Source organism: Petaurus breviceps, unplaced genomic scaffold (genome assembly GCF_028583685.1).
Source record: "Petaurus breviceps papuanus isolate PSGF00001 unplaced genomic scaffold, PetGlider_PUasm1.0 387, whole genome shotgun sequence".
NCBI lineage: Eukaryota > Metazoa > Chordata > Mammalia > Diprotodontia > Petauridae > Petaurus > Petaurus breviceps.
The window spans coordinates 1,805,828-1,827,210 of record NW_027186308.1 but is presented as its reverse complement, the minus strand read 5'-3'; the positions used below and the strand labels follow the sequence as shown (position 1 = coordinate 1,827,210).

Genomic DNA, 21,383 nt, shown 5'->3' with positions numbered 1-21,383 from the left:
TGCCGCAAAGGCGGAAGAATCAGAGCCGGCCCCAGCCTGGCCCCAGCTCCTCTCCAGCTGCCTCCATTTTACACACACACGTATGTGGTTATGGATAATATACAATATATGTGACGTGTGTATGCATATGCATGTGTGTACACACACTTGTCAATTAAAGCTCACGGCAGGCCCGACTTTTCCCTGGGGAGCAAAGCCAAGCATCTGTTTTCAGAGCTCCTCGGAAGGAGATGCCTGGAGCGTTCTGCCAGCGGCTGGCATGGAGAGGTCATTTGCTGAATACACTAGGGGCTGGAACCACGGCTTTGGGGCAGTACCTCCTGAGGCTGGGACTCCTTTTTCCAGCCCAAATGAGGAAAACAAGAGAAGGATATTGGGACATCCTGAGGGATCCCCGCCAAGCCTGGGGCTGTGCAGGGTGGGGGCTTAAGAACCCTGCCACCTCAATCTGTCTGCCACTAATGTCCTCCAGTATCAAACCTATCATGTGCTGCCCAGATGTAGTCATTGGGTCTAGGTGGGAGGGGCCTTTGGGGCTGGGGGTGGGCGGCACACAAGGCAAGGCGGCCCTGATGGGGTTTAACTAAATGAGAGATATCTATAAAGAACTTTGCAAACCTTAAGGTGCTACAGAAATGCTGATTATTGCCGCTATCAGCATTGCTATTTAGGGAAATGACGAGTCATTCAGAGTGCGAATGAATCCTCAAGATTCGGTATTAAAATGCACTTTCACATGATCAACTGTAAAGCCAACGATAGTGATTTGGACTGTAACCTAAAACATTTTGCCCCTACTAGAAGGAAGGGATCGAGAAGCCAGAATTATCCATCAGAGACTTAATATTCTTCCCAAACTAATCAAGGAAAAATTCCCAGCCTACAAATCTCTCTCCCAAGTCCCACTCTCCCCACCCCTATTATTCTTGAGAATTCAGTCAATAAATAATCTTGGAATGGAAGCATCATTGTAGACCAAATTGTTGTCCATAGTCATGAAACATGATACTGAATGACAGATATTTAGGAAGAATATTTCTGACATCTGTTTCAGTCAAATGTTCATAATCTCCACACTACATGAAATGAAAGTTTTCAGAAAATAGCAGAGGAAAGCCAAGTCCTGAGAAGACAGGGTAAGGGACATGTGACCCCCATTGTCCTGAAGGTGCTTGGGGAGGCTACCAAGGAAAGATAACTTCCCATCCCAATGGCTTCAATCAATTAACACTCACTTAATAATTTGCTGAACATTAAGCACTAAACATTAATAGCAGGAGAGCCACATCTTTGAGGTTTGTTTCTGTCCAAACAACATAAAAATAAGAATAAGCTGAATCACGATTAAATAGTAACTCATGTTTGCATAGGTTTTGGCAAAGCTTTCTTCCTGATGCCCTGGGTTGCCATTCCCAGTTTATGGATAAGGGAACAAAGGTGAAGAGACTTGCCCAGGGACATCCGTGTCCTTCCATGTAAGAACTCGGCTGACTCCACACTCTCTTTCCACTCCCAATAATGACATTCATTTGACATTCCTCCATGATTAGTGCTCACAGTGAGTAGCAAGAGCCATGGGATGGGCACTGACATCCTGTCCCATTGTACTAGGACATTCCTATTGCCACAGAATCAGAGGAAAGAGAATTCTTGAAAATAATTAACGCAGGGACAAAGCCCCATTGGTTTAGTATTCCCAACAGGATCAAGACAAGACAGCAAGCAAAATTTTAAGAAATGGAATAAATTAACAGGCATTTAATAACTACGGACTACTAAATGGTATTCGCATATTCTCATGTCCTAAAACAGAGTGAACGGTCACCATGCCCCATCACTCTCTGGTTCTCTAGCTTTATTGTCTTCAGTAGGGAAAGACAACCTGATCCATTGGGGTAGAAACAGAAAACCAGACAGAATCACCGAGCAGACCCTGAAGGACAGAGGGCAATGTACGCCCCGAATCATGTGGTTAATACCTGGCTGTCTCTTTAAAGAAATAGACTGTCATTCTCTTAATAAATAGGAACATCACAGAACTCTTTTCACACCTTCTTTATTTTTGGAAAAGTAGATGAACATAAATCACCATTCCCTGAACCTTGACATTGGGGCCATTTTCATTTCTAGATCTGGAACCAGTCACATTTTCTCTAAAGGAACCATAGGCAAAGGAGAGATATGAGGAGGAAAGGGAAACCCAGATTTGCTTACTAATAATGGGAATGCTCTTTTTGCTTGGTAAAAGCAGTTGTGTCTCCTTGTTGTAGCAGAAGACATCCTTCATCACCAAATGTTGATGGTAGATTGGTGATCTGGGATATGTGGATTTGGAGAAGAGAAATGATAAAGCCATTTTGTTTCAATCCATGTAGAATGGACTTTGGCTTTTTCTAAGCATAAATATGATTTACAAGGATACCTCCATAGCACAATTTTAACCTACCAAATGAGCAAATAGTTTTGCCTCTTCCTCACCTTTCTTTGATGAAGCGAATTCACAGCACAGGGCAATGATTTAGAAAAGGGAAATTGAGGGATTATTTAACCGAAAACAGAAATGTTGCATAACCTCCAAACAAATGATTCAAAGGAATAAAATAGGCCATTGGTTTTTTTTTTGTAATCAACACGAATACTTAATACCACAAATATAACTTAATTCGATTTCAGATAGCATTTCCAAGAAGAGAAAAATTATTCTTGCAACCTAGGAGAGTTTTGTTTGTTTTTCTTCAATCTCAAACGTGGGCAAATCTTATTTCATTCCTTTGCATTTGTAAAATGATTAACCTCTTTCCACCCTTGGGCATAATTCTGAAGAGGCAACAGGCTAGAATGCAAATAAAAAATAATTTCTTATTCTAAAGTAGCATCAACAGCCCTAGATTGGAACATGCCCCAAATAAGTGACAAGCAACCCAGATTGAAGAAAGTTCTACCAATGTTTTCCAATACCAACCAATATAAAAATTGGGTTGATCTTAAGCTGGTGGGAAACAAAGCAGTTATGCTGACACTTTTTTTCAAGCATTTATAGTTTCCCCCTAGTTCTTGATCCCAAACCACAATCAGAAATATGCCAGCCTTAGAAATGCCTCAGTCCAACAACCACTTTGATACTCAACAGGATGGATTTTCCTTGATACACATAAATGGCACCAAATGCAATTACTTTGAAAGAACTTAGATGGCTCATGATTATAGTCACAGAGAAGCCATGGAAGATAGCTACCCCAAATGTGAATAAAGAAAAATCAAATGTGTCTTCTATTTCATAAGGCAACATTAACTCTTCAAATAATATTTTCTTAATAATGAAAACGATTCTTTTTTCTTTCTCCCTTCCAAGATTCCACATCATGAAATGATTGCATGCACAGGAGAGGGCTTTGCAAAATACAAATCCAATTCTATCAAACCAACAAACACTTCTTAAGTACCCGCTGGATGCAAAGTAATGTTCTGGACACTGGGTCAAGTTCCATTATGAAAAACTGAGACTTTAATTTCTAGGTAGTCGATAATGAAATTGAACACTATGCACCTTTTCAAATCTATCAATCAATCAATCAATTCAATCAATACATATTTATTAAGCACCTTTACTGTGCTATAGACTTCTTTTTTTTAAATAAAACTTTGTAATTCTAAACCAATATTTAATATTTGTCACTTAAATCGATCCTTAATAACAATTCTGTATCACCAAAGCAAGCAAAAAACTGAATTATTAAATTGCTAATATGTTTAAAGGAAATAAACTCATTTGCAACTTGTCAAAGAATAGGTTTATAAAACTCCAATTTCCCTTTCCCCACTTATGAAGAAATTCACACCCTTTATTGTTAGTTTTGGTCAAATCCATGCTTTAAAGTCCTCACACAATGGACATTGTTTCAAGTTCTGAGCTTCCTTTGCCTACCCGGTACTCTCCCTCTCATCAGTTTTGAAAACAGAAGTCTATAACAGCATTTTTTAATTTTCCGAAGTGATGTCCCTCCCCCCTTAGGAAAGTGTTTTAAAATCTCCTTACCTCAAATCAAAGCAGCTTTGCTGTTTGGTCACTGATTTGGTTTGATGCGGGTTTTGGACAGATGGTCACTCTTTCCCTGTTTAGAGAAGATGACAAATGCTAAGGGGAGAAAAATAATCACAGTGATATTTGGTTCTAAATCCGAGAGCGCTCACCCTCCCATTGGCCTCAGGAAGAGGCCCACGTGATGGGCACTGTGGCACGTGACCTATATTTCCCCCAAATCCCTTGGTTTCCTGGGCATGGGATGCACCCACTACTGATACTGCTGTCATGTCAATGACTTTGGGTTGGTTTAAAGGTCCACTGAACAAATCCATCTGCCTCCAGGACATGAGGCTGCACCAGCCAAGCCCTTGTGATAGGAAGGGTGCGCACAAAGCCCAGGCTCCAAGACTGATCAGACTGGGCTTTGGGTTTTATTTTGCTTTGCTTTCTTTTCTGTGAGAACCAAGTTCCGGGTCGTTGGGGCTGTTTCTTCTTGAACTGGCTCCTGAAGCCTCTTCATGCATCAGGTCCTCTGGAAAGCTTTCCTTGGGGAACATATTGGGGCAGGGTGGCAAGGGGGCTCTCCAAGAAGTCCAAAAGGCAGCGCGTACTTCACAGGAGTCAGGCAAACTTCTAGTTTGACACCTGACCATGTTTTCCCACCATAGGGGCTACCCAACCTTGAGAAGGTGGCATGAGGTCAGGGAGAGGAAGAGCAAGCCATACTGGCCAGGGCTGGTGGCACATGCCCTGCACTGGATGTGGGGAGCTGTGTCCCCTTCCTTCAACTCACTCATTGGGGGAACTTGACCAAGTCTCTTCCTTCTTCTGCGGCTGTAGCGAATTCAATTCAATTCATTCGATTCAGAATTTGTTCAGTTCTTACTGTGGCTCTGCTCAAGGCTCTGGGAAAAGTTAAGGTCCTCTCCAGTTCCAGAGTCCGTGCTCTCCTGTCAGTGTTTTTATGTGTTACTAATTAAGTCATGATTCTTGACTAGCCACAAGTGCTGACCAGGGATGCTGTCTAGAGGGGTCCCTGCCCAGGAACCATTACCACGCACATGAAGAATCTTAGAGCTCCCCAAAGATCCTGGGTGAAGGGGACAAGGCCCAGATGAGCTGCTACCCCAGAGCATCCCAAGAGGAATGTGATGGGCACCAAGGGCACATGGCCTATTCCCCTCCCCAAAGCCCATGTCTTGTTAAGGGTGGGAATTAAAATTCACAAGCTTAAAGGGAACCATGGAAAGAAGCATGCAGTGCCCTTTCTGGGGCCAGATGGCTTAGCCATAACTAAATCTGATGAGGCGAAGAAACTAATCTTGCCCCTTCAAGGAACAGTGGAAGGGTGGAGCTCACCAGGGTAGGGAGGGGGAGGAACAATTGGTCACCTAAGGGTGACAAAAGCTCCAATCCCAGTTTGGGTTTGAAGATAAGAGATTCCTGCCCCTTTCAAGCTGAGGCAACAGATGGCCTTAGGAAGGCTGTGGAAAGAATGCCCACAGAGGCCTAGACTAGCCAAGCTTGCTCTCTTCAAATACTCAACTGACCACTGGAGTGGAGGTGGATGCCTTTATTTGTAGCTAGGCTCAGTTTGGTGATGTAGGCAGGTAAGGGCATGGTCCAAAGTGGCAACCTCTACCTTCTAGGAATGATCCAGAAGCTAGACACTGGCTACAGATGGGTTCTACAAGGGATGGAGGGCACCAACCAGTGTTATCTGCCTGTGTGTGACAGTGTGAGCTTCCAGGGGCATTGGATTGAGGATGGTCCTCTGATAGCTTTCAGGGACCTCTTGGAGGCCATGAGGAAGGTTTGGGAAGTAAGACTAAAAGGAGGGAGGGCACAACCTAAGAGTTGAGACAAGGGGCCTTGATGCCCCTGAACTCTGCTGAGAGCTCTTTTCTGCACAGCCACTGAGAACATCACTGTGCCCTGGTCAGCTGGATCATGAGGAGGTCACCTCCCTCCCTCCTGACTATCCAGTTCTGTGAGTTTACAGATTGACATTTGCAGAAAGAACTGGAGTGGCTAGCCAAGCCATTGTTCTCATCTTGTAACCAATATATGAATGGACAAGTAGAAGCCAGGCCTCCATCACCCTGGGACCTATGGGTAAACCCAAGAAAACCCACAACCAACTCTGCCATTCTTCTTCCCAGAGGGGATGTTGCTGGAGACTTGGGCTTCACAGCCTGGAAAAGTTTGTCAAGTCCTTGAAGAAAATATCATTCTAACCAGGTTCTGGATGACACTGAATTAGATGGAGTTAATTGATTAAGGAAGTCAAACCGGCCAACTTAATCCAATGAGTCCAATATAGTCAATATGGCCAAGCTAGACCCTTCAGCTGACAAAATGTGTGTGTGTGTATGAATATGTGTAAGTACTCCCATGGACTCATGGCATCATCACCTCCAAGTGTAAACTGCCTGCCCTGACATTTCTACATGAACTTTTGTGAGCAATGATTCTTGGCAAGAGTAGGATGGGTATTATCTTAGCTGGCAAGAGCCACCAGCTTCCTCTCCCTTCCAATGGATGGAGATGGTGGTGAAGTCTACACCACTCCATTGCCATGGTCTAAAATATCTGGGATGTATCACAGAATCTGAGATCTGGCAAGACCTTCAAAGGGGACCTGGTTTAACCCATATCTGAACAAGAATATCTTCTGTCATCTCTTACAAGTCGTTGCCCAGACTCTGCTTGAAGATCCCAGTGACAGGGAGCTCACTACCTCTCAGGCAAGCCCTTCCACTTTGGGATAGGGAACATCAAGTTGAAATTTGTTTCTCTGCAACCACCCAGGCCATCTCACCCCCTCCTAGGTTTGCCAGGAGCCACAGAAGAGATAGAGTGTAAACAAACATCAGCTGCCATGACTAAGTCAGGAACCATATATGGCAGCCTCCTCTGAGCCCCAAAGAAGTTCATGGCAGCCTCCACCTGGGAAGTGCTCTCCTAACACTTGTGAGAAGGGTCGTGTTCTCAGATGACCTTAGATGACTTGCATGGCAAGACCTAGGAGAAGGAAGATTGGCCGGAGCCATGTTATGGCCAGCCCTGGATACACATCCTCAATCCCATCAGTTGGAATGGCCAGATCCCCATTATTGGTGTCCTCATGGTGTAAGGCCATCCTTCAAGGCCACTCCCTTCTTCACTGTGGTCAGCTTCAGGATATACTGGCACCCCAACCTATGCCAAAGGGCCATTGTGGTCAATACAATTCAACAGGCATTTATCAGCCACCTTCTACCTGCCTAGACTGTGGACATGGTCTACTGACAAGAATGTTGGCACTGGGTGTGTGATAGTAATGGCAATTAAAGATTCCCCTGTATTGGCTTGGTTTTCAAATTGATTGTGTTAAAACCCAGAGTTTGTTAATCCCACCTGTGGGATGGACTTGTTGATGTGAAAAGAAAGTCCTGAACTGGGAGGAGCTGGTGACGTAGATTTGGAGAGACAAGAGAGAGGCAGAAGAACTTTTTTTTTTTTTTGGAAGCAGCACCTCGTGGAGAGAGAGAGAGAGAGACTAAGAGAATTGCTGGTGGCTGCTTTGAATTGCCCTGGACTTTTGAGACCTGCCCCTGAGCTGCCAAGGACTGAGGAGACATGGCTGTTTTGCTGGTACTTTGTCTGTTTTGATGTTGTTTTGCCAGATTTGTCCACTGGTGAAAGACAGTCCTGTTGTTGAAGAAGTCCTGGAACCTGGCTTTTGGTTAAGAAGCCCTGAGACTGTCCTGCAGACAGAGAGTGAATACTGTCCACTGGTGAAGGACAGTGCTGTTGTTGCAGGGGTCTGGAGACTGTCCTGCAGACAGAGTGAATACTGTCCACTGGTGAAGGACAGTGCTGTTGTTGCAGGGGTCTGGGAACCTTTCTGTTGGTTCAGAAGCCCTGAAGAAGGATTTTCTTGTTGTATGTTTACAGAAATCCTGGGAGAGGGCTTTGCTAATGTTTTCAGGGGTTCTAGGACTGTTCTACAGACAGAGGATGAATTAATGAAGGGACTGGCAATGTATCTTGTGGCCTTGCTAAGCTTTGTCTCCCCAGGAACTAAGATTGCTGAGAACTTGCCTCTTGTCAAGATGAAGAAAAGACCTCCATTTGGGTATTAAGTGTTGTGTTTAAACTTGATGTAACTCTGGAGTAGATTCAATTGTGATCCAGGGGTGGGGAACTTTTGACCTTATGTTTGGAAACTAATCTCCATTTGAGAAGAGGGACTTTGTGGTGGACTAAATTAAGGTATAGCCTAGGGGTGGAGAGGTATTTAGAACCGGGACTTTGTAATTGATTGAATGATTGGAAGGTCCTGGGGTGGGGTAGTCCTTGGAGATTATTTAATCACATTTAGTAAATGCTGTATTTGGAATGATGTCATGTTTTAATCTTCTCTGTTCTTACTTTGTCACTGAATAAAATGGAGAGCGCCTATGCTGGTATTCTGAACCTTGGGAAGTTGCCTTTCCTTGGCATTACATTACAGGGTGGGAGAGTCCCTTAACCTCAGGGGAATCTGTCTCCTAACTTATGCAATAAAGGGGTATAGAACTCAACAGGCTGGAGAATTGTCAGAAGTAGTGAGCTGCCCATCTTTGGGGGTCTTTCACCAAAGGTTAATTAATCTCTTGCCAGAGATGGTCTAAAGGGTATTCTTGTGGGAGGACAGGTAGGTCTTCTCAGAGGCCTCTCCCAGGGCTCAGGTTTCATGATTCTGGGGAGGCCAGGGCCATTATTCACATTCTACACACTCTATTGCTAGACTTACTGGTCTTCTGTGTCCTAGGCCCACTCAGGCTTCAGAGAGCGGAGCTCTCTAGGGAGTTGCCCACCATTAGCTTTTCATATTAAGGGACTCTTTCCTTCTCCACAAGCCCTCCTCACTGGATTCAAATTCATGCCACCCTAGCCTGGAACCCAACTCTGCTCTTTGTCTGGCCCTGGGATAAAGACCCTGCCCTGGATAAGGCCCATTTTGTCCTGAGATCTCCAACTCAGAATGAGTATAATCCACATAGGCAGAGAACACCAGTTTAATTTCATTCTTAAATAATCTTCTAAGTAAACTTTTGCACACGCCCAGGGCTGAAAGGGTTTTTGTAGCAAAAATGAAAGCAGGATTAAAGAATCAGGCCAAGCACTTGAGGGATTAACGGCACTCAGCTACTGTTTGGTAAAATAAAAATACATTTGGACGAGTCAGTGGAAAGGCTGGAAACAGACGGGACTCAGACAGAAGGAGAATTTAGGGGGCCTGCTTTCCAGTGCTGTTCCCTCATCTCAGGTCTTCACGCTCCCAGAGAAAGCCAGCCAGCCATTTCTAGTGCACTGGTTGGGAGGAGAACCCAGGAACCAGGGTTCTCAGCATCCCCTCTAGTCATTTCACTGTGGAACCTACAACACACATGGAGCATACATTTATATTCTCTAACAAGAAAATCTGCCTTTTAAAATAAAATTCTTAAGGATCTAATAGCTAGTGATACTCCACCCCCCCCCCCACATGGGCTTGAATCCCAGCTCTGCCATGCCTGTCCATGTGACACTTATCTGATTGTGTCCCCTATCTCTGCCTGTTTTCTCACTTATCAAGCAAACACATCAATGATCTCTATGTTCCCCTTGGCCTTAAGTTTTTCCTCTCTGCCTCAGCTAATGAGAGCCCTCAAATAACCACTAATTCTTAGTACACTTAACCATATTCCTAAAAGAGACGAATAAATCCCCAGACAAATGGCTAGCTGGGCTTTAATCCCAAAGCCCACCTTCCTGGGCATATCCTGGTGCACATATTCAACCAATCTCCTATGCCTTTAACATCCTTCATCACCATTATGTAATTTAAGTCAGTTCCACAAGCCTTTATTAAGCACCTACTGTGGTGCCAGGCTCTGTGGCATGCATTAGTCTACCAAGGAATAAAGAGAATATTGACTGTCCTCAAAGAGTTTACATTTTATTGATGGAGATAATGCACAGACAGGCTTGGCAATTGCCCAGGCAAAATGTAGGAGGGAGAAAATGCCAATAATGCTGATGCCCTGCCCTGATGAACTGGGTGGATTCTGTACTAAGGAAGGGCCTCTGTGCTGAGTCTTCACCTTCTCAGGAGCAGCATTACCGCCCATGGGGGTCCCACTCCATTCACCTCCCCCAGAAATCCAGCTATCTTCCCCAATAGAATATAAACTCCTTGAGGGAAGGGACTGTATCCCCAGTGCCTAGCCCAGCTCCTGACACATTGTAAGCACTTAATAAATGCTTCATTTCTCTGTCTGAAAGAGAGAATTCAAGTTCAAGGGTTGTGCAGAAACACACAGGAAGCAGTTAGGTCCAGTTCGAGGAGGAGTTGGCTTGTGGACCACCTGATGGAGAGCAGTACAGATAAAAAATCCCGGCAAGATGATGCCAAGCAAACTGGGAGGGGGGCTTTCAAAGTCAGCTTTTTTATCCTAGAGGCAAAGCTACAAGCAGCTACTGAATATTTTTGGGCAGGGAAGAGACCCGAGTGAATGAACAAATGAATAAATTAATGGATGAATGAAAATCATTTATTAAGTACTTACTGCCCGCCAGACGTTGTGCTGAGCACAGGCTCTATAAAGAAGAAAAGAGAGAGTCCCTGACCTCAAGGAGCTTATGTGATAATCGGGGGAAACAGTATCAAGTGGGGAGTGGTGGCCCAGGACAGTCCTGTGGGCAGGGAGGTAAGGAAATGGTGAGGGGATGTGGTCAAAAGTGGCCACCAATGAGCTAGCACAGTTTTGTGGAGGCTGGGTTGGAGAGATAGCTTGGAGACAGGAAGATGCATTAGGAGGCTCTTCTAATGTTTAGGTTAGGTGTGGATGGGTTAAAATTTTAGGACCCAAACTCCTTTCCAGGCTTGGATCCCTCTATTCTTTTCAAACCCTCCAAGGAGAACACAGCTTCTCCAAGAAACTCCATAAAGGCAGATAAACAGAGCCGAGCTCCTTCGCATTTCAGGGCTTCCCTCCTTGGGTTCATAGATCTGGAGCAGGAAGAGGATGAGGGACTCAAGAGCCCCAACCTCTGGACTGGTGGCCTTTCTATTATACACACCACCCACCATCATTTGTGTGGAATGCCCCGTTGGAATTAGCACACCCAGAACATCCCACCAAAGGCAAAGAGAAGGATGACTGGGGATGAGGGCTAGTTTCCAATCCCAGAAAACATGGCGAAGAGATTCTATCATGGTCCAGAGTGACATCTTGCCACAAGGAATCCTGCTTACGTCATCATAGCCATTAAAGTAACTTCATTTATTCAGACTCTGCTAATCTGGTTTTCATAATCACTTCATCAGGGACAGAATTTCTCTTTCGTGCTGTCTGCAGAGAATGAGTCTGCTGGCAAATTAATCATATAAATCACATTGCAGGAGGTATCCAAGGACCGGGCAAGAAAGACTGTGCTCATGTCCTGGGAACATTTACTTGTAGGGAGGCAAATGAATTCTGGGAAAGCCAAATGAGTCTACCCAGTTTAACCAAGTTTAATTAAGTGAGCATGATTTAGGAGTCAGTCTTTCATAATTCACATGACTATCACCCCCGTTTGTTTAAGGGTGACCCCGGGGGTGAGTGACTGCATGTGTTTATGGGTGTATAGACAGGATGACCTGGTGGCCATGATTCCCTGATGAGAGACTGAGAGCCAGGGGATCCAGACGTCCAGTGGGAGTAGGGTTAGATACGGATCGGGCCAGTACCTTTGATGTGGGTAGTTTCTACAGCACAGAAATCATCCTATGGGGTCAATTAAGGGCAGTTGAATCAATGGCAAGCTTCCACCGAACTGAGACCAGATCAGTCATTGTGGGAGGGGATGGGACCCTGGGAAATGGGCAAACCAGAGGCTGCTCCTCTTTGCCCAGCCCTCTGCGTCCTTTCCTCTGTAGCCTCGAGCAAGGTTAACAGAGCTCACAGAGCAAGCAGCGCTGGACCGAGCTGGCTCTTTGACTAATTGCTTCAGAAGGGCGTGAAGAGGATCCAGAGACTCATGGTGAGAAAAGGAGGGGAGGGAGGATGGTCCCACCATGGGAAGGGCAGATGTTCCTTTCCTCAGGGCCAAACCCTGCTGACGTAACACCGACTTCCCAGATCAATGCAATTAGCTTTATTGGTTCACCTTCACATTCCCATCAAGCGGAGAATACTAGGCCAGGGAACACTTTCCCAGACAGCCCAGCTCATCTCCCTCCACATGCCCTCCCCCCCTAGAATTGTGCACTTAGCATAATGAGAATGGCGCCAACTCCCGGTGTCACCAAAGGCCATTCTCATAGAGGAATCCGAACTGATGGCTGGCTCAGCGCGCGGGAAGGGGATTCTCCAGGGCAGAAGGAGGCAGAGGCCGGACGGGCAGCTGCCCTGGGACTCCAGGTCGGTTATTTCTCTCTGCACTCACAGGCCATCCCAACTAAGTGAAGGAAAGTGAGGGCGTCCCCGTGCGAAGCAAGCCGATAGCAAACACTCTGTGGACAGCACCACATGCTGCTCATCAAACAAAGTTCTGAGGACGTGGAGCCAAAGCAAAACCAAATTCCTGCCCTCAAGAGGGTGACGCTCTAAGCAGGGCGCAGGGAGAAGAGAGCGGCGGTGTCGGAAGCGGCAAGCCTGGACTTGGTGCTCACCTCTGACATACGTGAGCTAACCCTTCGTGTCTTCATCTGTAAACTGGCAACACCGATAATTAGGACGAACGATCACAGCAGCGGCAGCCATGATACTGCAGCGGGGCGCTTAGAGGGCATGTAGCGTTAGAGTCACAGCCACAAGGGACCTTGGGGGCCTTCAGCTTCAAGCCCTGATTTTACAGAAGAGGAAACGGAGGCAAGCAGAGACGGAATGACTTGCCCAGGGTCACAAAGCTGGCGTCGATTCTTCCCGACCCACGTCCGCGGCCCTCTCCACTGTGACTCCTCCCCCCTCTCACTTAGCGGTCCAGTCTGGGGGAATACCTAGCTCAAACTCCCTCTGCCTGCTTCGGACGCCCTCTTCTGCCATCTCTGCTGAAGACCCGGACCCTCCTACCAGAGTCTCCCTGAATCGTCCCCACGGTGGGTGTAGTAGTGACGTGTGAGTAGTAACCAGAGAGTAACCAGTGAAGGCTCTGGCTCCTTCCTGCAGCTCGCTGGGGCTGAGTACATGTGTGCAAGCCAGTCTGCTGGAGACCCCAGTCCACGCTTGGGATTCCAGCCACTCAGCGAGGAGGCCAACTCCCGATCTGCAGACCCCACCTCTCCCCATCTGCTTCTGCAGAAAAACCAGCCACCCAACCACTCCCTTCTCTCGGTCACTTCTTCTGAACGCTTCCTTCCCAATTAGAATGCAGGTTCCTTGAAGGCAAGGCCTGTCTCTTTAAGCTCTTTCTACTTCCAACACTTGGCACAGTGCATATAAGCTACGCTGAAATGCTTTTTTTGTTGTGACTTAATTCATGTAAATATTTTGCAAGTATTAAAGTACCCTATAAGTGTGTGTTAGGTCATCATAAGGGAATACAGATGAGAAAGGTCATTAAGGAAGGCCAGAAAGGTCTTGGCCTGGGCTGATGCATCAGTGGGAAGTTCTGAGCCTGGGCAAGCCAGAGAACAGAGGTCAGGGAGAGAAAGGTGGAAGCTGGGTGAGGGAGGGGAATTTGGGAGGTGCCCATGATCTCGGTCTTGGGTGGGGCTCACTGAGCATGAGATGTGGTTGGGGGACTCCTGCCCCGAAAGGCCTCAGGAGCACCTTGGGCACACCACTTTCCTCTTTATTTGAAGGTTATCTCATCATCAAGAGTCTGGTATAGACCCCACTCTGGCAGGGAATCCTCATTTTTCACACCCTCTGGAGGAGGAACAGCTTCAGTGATCTCTCTACAGACGATAGCTTCACCTTTAGGGTTTGGACCAGGGTCATCCAAGATGTACTGTTTGTGACAAGGACTGGCTAAAAACTCTGAGAGGCAATGTGGATCAGGGAAAAGAATGCTGGTCTCACCGAATCATAAGGTCTGACCCAGAGCCCCGTATTCTAAGGGCAGACCCTGGGCAAGACCTTTAGATTCTGTGAGCTTCCATTCCATCACCTGTGAAAAGGGGGGCTGTGAGGCTGCCTTAGGCCAAGCCCCTTCTCTTCTGAGTTAAGCCTTTGTTTCCTCATCTGTAAAATGAGGGAGGAGGATGAGCTGGTCTCTGAAGCCCTTTCCTAGTATTCTATGATGCTACAGATGAGATAATGGAGCCAATGTGTCCTAAGCAGAGAGCCAAATAATGGTAGTTATTATGCCCACATCACAGACGAGTGCATCCCCCTCTTTTCCCAGACATGGCTCAGATTGTCCCCAGGGCCGACTCTCGAACTGTTGGGCCTATCACAAGGGTGCTGCTAGCTATTGGACACCTGGATAGATCCCATCCCCCTAGTGCATAAATCCAAGAGGAGCCCTGTGGTGACAAGGTTGGCAGAGGACAATGCCTGCTAGTCATGCTTGCTTACTTTCTTCTCTTTGGTAAGATGTTCCTCATGACAGGCATTGGAGGAGACCTATGGTGTTTCCAAGTGGATCTCAGGTGCTTAATAAATGGTTTTAGTTGATTTAGAGCTCATAAGTGTCCTACAATTCCCTTGTCTTTGTATCCAAGAAAAGAGGGAGTGGGGGACCAGACATCCTGCCTCAGTGAGACCCTGAAGCAAAAGCCGGATGCTGACTTGTCAGGGATGTTGAAAAGTGCGTCCTTGTTCTGGTATAGGTGGGAACAAAGCTCTGGAGGCATCTTCCATCCTGAGGTTATTCAGTGACTGTCCTGCATCCAAGATGAGCCCATCAAGTCCTCGGTGAAGGGCAGCCTTTGGTTTGGTCTGATAGCAGTAATGAGCAGATCTTCACAATGCCTGGTAATGGGCCTCAGCTCTACCCTCTAACAGGTCATGATGTTTTAGGTGGGCACCTCACCAGATGCTGACAGGAGACCTGGCTCTGAGCTCATGTCTGCACTTAGCAACTGAGAGAAGATGATTACTAGGGAAATAAGAGACAGAGGTGGGCGGTGGCTGGCACCCTGGAGTCTCTTCTCTACATTGACAAAGCTGTGCCAGGGAGAGAGAAATGCAGTCCTCCCCCCTCCTCCCCCTCACGCCCCTTCTTTTCCTTCTAATGGAAATGAAATCCAGTCAGCCATTTACTGGGTTCATATAAGAGGAGGGCATCAAGCTAAAATGACTTTTACTAGGGCTAACAAAATGAGTGTGTGAGTGTGTATGTGTGTGTGTGAAAGAGAGACAGAGACAGAGACACAGAGAGAGGCAGGTTGGGGAAAAGAGAGGGCAGAGAGAGAGAGACAGAGACAGACAGAGAGAGACAGAGAGAGTGGGTTGGACACATAAAACTCCTCTGCTTTTCTAATAGCAAGAGATTCAAAACCCAGCACAGCTGCACCGCATGAGGCTCCTTCTTAAGACCTATTACCCCAAGGACAGATTTCAAACTCGATAAAAGGGAAAAGAAGGGGAGCTGGCCCAGAGGCAGGCCTCGCTTCTGGGGGCATCTTTGGAGAGACGTCCATGTGGCCCCAGCTGCTGCCCCTGCTCATTGCTTTCTGGCAGGGCTTGGGAAGGCCAGTCCAGCCTCCTTCCTTCTAAAACTCTGCAAAACCAGCTGCAAAGTAGCACTACCAAGCCAGGAATCTGTTGTCACAAGCCTTTCCTGAATCCCCATACAAACATCATTCCACCTTTCCTGAAATTTCTATGGCATCTCTCATTCCATGGCATTCCCTCACTGTCCTTTCATTGACAAGTATATATGAAATGCCTACTATGTGCTGGGCTTCATCCATCTCAGTGATACAAAGAAATGAAACAGTTCCTACCTTCAAAGAGCTTCCTTTCTGGCAGGGGAGGTGGCATGCCTACATACGTATGTATGCGTATATATGTATGTCTATGTACACACGTGTGTATGTATAGGTATATATGTATGTGTAAAACAAATGCAGGGTAATGGGAGGAGGGGACCAGAGCCTGAGGGTGGGAGAGAGGCATCAGAGAAAACCTTCCAGTAGAAGGAGGTGCTTGAGCTGAGTCTTGAGAGGAATGGAGGCTTTCTGAGGCGGGGGTGGGGAGGGAGAGCCAGTGCAAAGGGATAGAGACTTGAAGAGTGTGAGGGAAACAGCAAGAAAGGCAGCATCGTGAGGAAGTAGAACCATGCTGGCAAAGGCCTCAGGGGCCTCCTTGTTGCGTGGCCTTCAACAAGCAGATGGAGCCTCTAGCATCCAACCCTGCATGAAATCGAAAGCCACCGGAGTTTATTGAGTAGGGGAGTGAACCGAGACATGCCCGGTGCTGAATCCATCTCACCTAGGAGACTATGAACTGGAGGGCTGAACCCCAGGCTTCACTGTGCCTTCCCAGAATTCACAAAAGTAGCAGCAAATATTGGCTCAATGGATGGATCTGTGGATGGCTGGGTGAGTGGATAGAGGGACAGATGGATGGATGGATGGATGGATACAGGAAATAATCAATGGCAGGTGGAAATTCTCACTAAATGCACATTACCACATGACTCGAGACAGGTATCATAAGGATAAATTCTTCATGGTGTCAGGTGTTCTTCTAAGAGTTCATTATAAGTTGTCCTTCTGAAGATCCATGACTATAAGCAAGTCCTGCCCGCCTTATAATGCCCACAAATGAATCAAAGAATGCATACCACTGGGCCACATCGTGGACTGACTGCAGCTTAAGACATGATGAATGCTTTAATAGTATGACCTTATTCCCTTGAGTATTTTAAGTCATTGAGTTTCATCATTGTAAGACATAAATGATTGCCTAAGGAAAGGCCCCCATGCCTTGTAGGTTCATAAAGGAGTGACTCACCTTGCCCCATAAGCTGGGTCTGAAGTTCAAACAGAGCCTGAGTCAGCAGACGTCTCCAAATGATCTCATCTTAGGACATCCCAATGAAGAGGTCTCAGCTGAGGCTACAGATCCGCACTGAGCTGAAACACAAAGATATTCCTGACAAATGAGCATGATTCTTTTTGCCATGACCATATAGACCTTCTATAGCATGTGTGCTTCACTGACTTGGGGTTCCACATGGTGCATGTGGTACCCACAGCTGTTCTATGGGATGGTAGGATAGCTCACCATTCAAGGTCAAGGCTAACTTGCTAAGTAACTTCAGCTCCCCTTTGGGATGTCCTATGGACTGATATTGCCTTAATCCCAATCCTTTGCAGTCTGGCTATGTCCAACGGTACCCCTTGTTCTCCCTGGCTGGGTCATGAGCTCCTTAATTTTGTTACCTGCTTCATGACCTAATTTTCATCGAGGTTCTTCAACCACTTCAGGGTGATCATCCATCCCCTGACTATGATCTCAACCCAGTTCCAACTTGACAGACGGTCTTTGAGAGCTGCTATAGCCTCAAAATATATCATCCTGGAGGCACCTTGGTGGTGCTTATCTCTGAACCTTGCTAGTCTGATTCTGAGACAGCAGCCACACCATCCATTGCTGGGCTTTTACTGGGCTAGAGGTCAGCTGGGTAGGAGGTGCCTTCATGCACAACTGGCCTCAGCCTTCAACTAACTGTCTGGGTTATCCCCCTGCTACATAAGGAGACCATGAAGGGGGGTCATTGATGAAGATTTCACAGACTTCCTGCCATATTCCTGGCAACCTTGTCCCTGGGCCCCCTAGTTTGAAGTCAGTTAACAAGCATTGATCAAGGGGTTACTCTGTTCCAGGCACTGTGCTGTACCTTCTGTGATCCCCCTTCATTTCAGCAATTGTTTCAATGATCAAAAAGCATGATTATGAGAATGGATTCACAGGCTTCATCTGCCTGCCCAAAGGGGTCCATAGAATGAAAAGATGAGGAGGAACAGTTCTAGGAGCTTGGGGTTACTGCAAAGGGCCGAGGGTAGGCTGCACATTATTACCCTGAAGGATTATGAGGAATCAGCTTTCCACAGGAAATGTTGCCCCTGCTAAACACCATAATTAGAGTCCACTCATAAGCAGCTGCTTACTGGGATGCTCCCACAGTACCTCACTTGGTCCATACTTCCTTTTTCTTCCAACTCTACCATCCCTGTTTTTCTTTTGTCTTCTCAAACTAGTTCCAAAAACTTCAAAATATTCACATTTTCCTCAGCTCAGTGGAGATCTTGGCTATGGCACCTGTTCGTGTGGCTGTAGGCTAACTCTTTCCCTCATGTCAACTTCATTTACGTTCTCTAGCCAGGTTTGGGACTCACTGCTCTGTGACTCTTGTCCAAATTGATTCCTTGAGAGAGGAAGAAAAGGACACATGACTAACTGTACATTCCAGGAGGGTGGATGGAGCTCAGAGGAACATTTCAGGAGGATGGAGAACATTGCCTTGACTGACATCCAGTGTTGGTCCCCAGATGTAAGTCACAAGAATGCTTTGGTCAAACAAGAAGGAAATCAGAGTTCTGAAACAATTCAGCAAGAAGACCAGAGGTGGAGAGAAGTGAGGTGTGACCAGCAAAGGGACTGAGGTCCGAGGTCAGTCAAGGTGAAATTCTCCCTCAGGTATTCTACCTTGCCCACTCTCTGAAATAGACAGTAGCTATATGCTCCCCACTGCCTCTCCATTCTGATATATGATACTGCTTTCTTTAGTCTAGCCAGCTGCCAAGTTAACATAAGGGTTCAACAGGGGACAAGTAAGGCCATAGCAAAGTATATTTTCACTTGGGGTCAAAACAGTCCAGTATGGCAAGGAGGAGGAGGCTGTGGCAGCAGAGAAGGTCGCTTCAATGTGGGTGAGGTCATACCCAGAGAAGAGGTGGTCTGAGAAGATACCCCCCCCGAAAAGGGCCATCAATGCCTTGGGAATGGGAATGAAAGTAGTCACAAAATGAGGGACAAAGTGGGGGAGAAAGGGTGCCTCCACCAGATGTCAGCAGTCTTGGATAAAGCCCCAGTCACCCTGCTCTGATGTCCTCTCTGGTTCTGAATCTATGATCTCAGGAGTCCCTGAGCACACATTTTGTATCATGAGAATCAAGGGGTGTGAAGAAGCAGGAAAATGGCACCAGAATTATTCCATTACCTCTCAGAGAGATCCATTATTGACTGACAGACAGAGAGAGAGGAGAGGGGTCCAAAGGGATGAGGAGGAGAATGGAGGTGGACAGCACAAACCCGTGAATGACTATAGCCATGCAGACTAACAGAATGTGCCATCTTTTTCTTCTGACTGAAAGGGGCCCTTCTCAAGCCTGAGGCAGTCATATCAAATGTTTGGGCAGTGAATCTTTTCCCCAGCTAGCCCCCCAAAGGACTGCATGATCATGTTTACTGCAAGTTGGACACGTGTGAAGAATTCACAATACCCAAGGGGTTTATTTTACTTTGTGAAGGGAGGGACCTTAGAGACTGTCCAGTCTAAACCTCTCTTTTTACAGAAGAGGAGGAAGCTTTCCCAGGGATTGAAAGGATTGGGCCAAAGTGATGCAGACCATTGGTTGTGGAACTGAGATTTGTATCCAAGCCCCCAGTCTCAAAATCTAGGGGTCTTTCCCTGATGTTAAGTCAATTCAAGACTTGGGACTTGCTGCTCAGTGACCTCCTGTCCAATTCATTCCTTATAAGAATTTAAAAGAAGTGACTAATGTCTATTTCAGAGGGTGGGTGGGGGACAAAACCTGATGGGGAAATGCACCCTGACTGGCATGTGACCTTGGTCCCTCCGCTGGGCATGCCTCTCTCCCCTCCATCTTCACCCTCATTTTTTATGTCTTAACAAGGAAGGATCTTCCAGACCTTCTGGGAACAATTTGAATTTCCATGATAAAAGTGGACCCCCTGATGCAGAGCTTCCATTACTGGGCATTTATCACAGACAGAAAAAGCTCATAAAATATTCACTGCAACACCTTTTGTAGTAGCAAAGAGCCAGAAACATAGTAGACGGCCATCGCTCAGGGCAGAGCTGAGCACACTGTGGTGCATGAGAGTAATGGGATATCATTGTGCAGAAATGATGATGAACGTGAGGAATTCAGATAAGCATGTGAGGACTTGTATGAACTGATGAGGAAGGAAATAGGAAGAACCAAGAAAACAGTATGAACAATGACTTCATTAATAAGAAGGAAAACATCATTCAAAGAAACACCATGTAATAACAATGGCCAATCTTGTACTCAGGAGGAGATGAGGAAAGGCGGAATGCACTGACCTTTTTGTTTTCCATAGAAGAGGTGGGAGGCTACAGATGAAGAATGTGGCATACACTCTTAGATGCCAATGAATTTTCAATTGAGTTGGCTCAACATTTTTTTTCTTTGTTACAAGGGAAGGTGAATGATGGAAAACTGGGTAAGTGTTGATATCTAGAACTACAATACAAAAACTATAGAGCAGACAAAAAAGGAGGGTCCGCCATGATGACCTGTTGTGGGGATGTGAATGGCAGAGGGAGATTTGATTGGCAGCTGGGGAAAGTGGAAGCTGGGGATACTCTACCAGACCAAACAACTGCCTCAGTGTGTGAGGGCTCCATCCAGGGATGCAGATCTGTGTCTCTAAAATGTAGCAAATGAGCTTCGAGATGAATGCTGCCTTGCTGCTGAGCTCCTCCAAATGCAGCCAGGCTGGTCCTCAGACAACAAATGCTTCATTAATCCCTACTACACCCAGAGCAGAGGTCCTCATCCCCTCTCACCTGCACTCTTGCTATCAATGCCCAGTCTGTCCCCTTGCTGGCTTATCCTCTCACCACTGCCAAAATCACCTCCCCAGAGCCCACTCTTGGCCACTCCTCCTCTCAAAGACCTTCAGTGGCTGTCTATTGCCTCTTAGATAAAATGCAAACTTCTCATCTCTTCATTTAAAGCATTTGTGGAGGGGTGAGGAGAGTACAGGGATTACAAAGTCATGGGAGGAAATCAAGAAACTAAAAAGCAGCATGGGGCAAAGTTCGACTGTGCAGATCAAGAGGCAGATTCTGGAGCCATATGACCAATGGGCTGTCTGAGAGATCATACCTGAGGCACAGACATATGGTAGGTAGTGACAGGACTTCAATTGCCTGAAGCTCCCTCTCTCTCTCTCCCTCCCACCCTCCCTCTCTCCGTCTCTCTCTGTTTGTCTGTCTGTCTCTCTGTGTCTTCCTATCTGTCTGTCTCTCTGTCTTCCTCTCCTTTCTATCTCCTTCCTCTCTCTCTCTCCTCTTCCTCTCTCTACTCTCCACCCTCACTCTTCTCTCCCTGTCTCTCTCCTTCTAGCCCCCACATCTCCTTTCTCCCCACTTTCTCTCTGTCTCCTCTTTTCCCTTCTCCCCTCTTTCTTCC

The 21,383-nt window shown here is 46.5% G+C and overlaps 1 protein-coding gene across 1 annotated transcript in view; it reads right to left on the bottom strand.

Moving 5' to 3' along the window:
- Nucleotides 1-21,383, bottom strand: part of PCBP3 (poly(rC) binding protein 3) — a 368,694-nt gene that overhangs the window by 83,005 nt on the left and 264,306 nt on the right. The window contains exons 3-4 of the mRNA XM_069100309.1: nt 16,927-17,048; nt 4,037-4,112 (exon numbers count right to left, since the gene is read on the bottom strand). The gene's annotated coding sequence lies outside the window, so the exon portion shown is untranslated. The remainder of the gene's footprint in view (nt 1-4,036; nt 4,113-16,926; nt 17,049-21,383) is intronic.